The sequence below is a fragment of the Nannochloropsis gaditana genome (assembly GCF_000240725.1).
Source record: "Nannochloropsis gaditana CCMP526 unplaced genomic scaffold scaffold371, whole genome shotgun sequence".
In the NCBI taxonomy this organism is placed as follows: domain Eukaryota; class Eustigmatophyceae; order Eustigmatales; family Monodopsidaceae; genus Microchloropsis; species Microchloropsis gaditana.
In genome coordinates, this window is record NW_005803582.1 from 3,213 (window position 1) to 3,729 (window position 517).

Genomic DNA, 517 nt, shown 5'->3' on the forward strand with positions numbered 1-517 from the left:
GGAAAGAGGACAGGACGAAGGTGGAATAGCGCCATGCGACATGCTCCGTCGCAAAGGATTGCTTTCCTGGCACATAACCTTGTATCGCCCTCCGCCCTCGCTCGCGCCCAACCTCAGGATCATGCAACAGCAGTCGCATACGTCGAGGCTCCTATTTCTACAGCGGCGGGCGGAACCAGTACCATTGGTGTGTCCCCTGCTACCAGGAAATCAAAGGAGGTAGGGAGGCAGGGAGGGAGGGAGGGAGGGAATATGGGCCGGACGGGTCCCAAAGACGTGGCCCAGACGTGGACATTAACGAGGCTTATACACACACAGAGGAGATCCATATCGGCGGGACCGTGCTGAAGAAAAGCGAGCTCATCAAGGATAAGAACGACAAGGTACGTACCTCCACCCATGGCGGAAGGGGTCAGGAGCCAAGGCGCAATTTGCGAGAAGGCGGAGGCCCCATGTTTCCTTTGCTCACGCCTTGTTCCTGTCTCGGTGTTTTTCGGGGATGTCTCCTGTCTTTCCG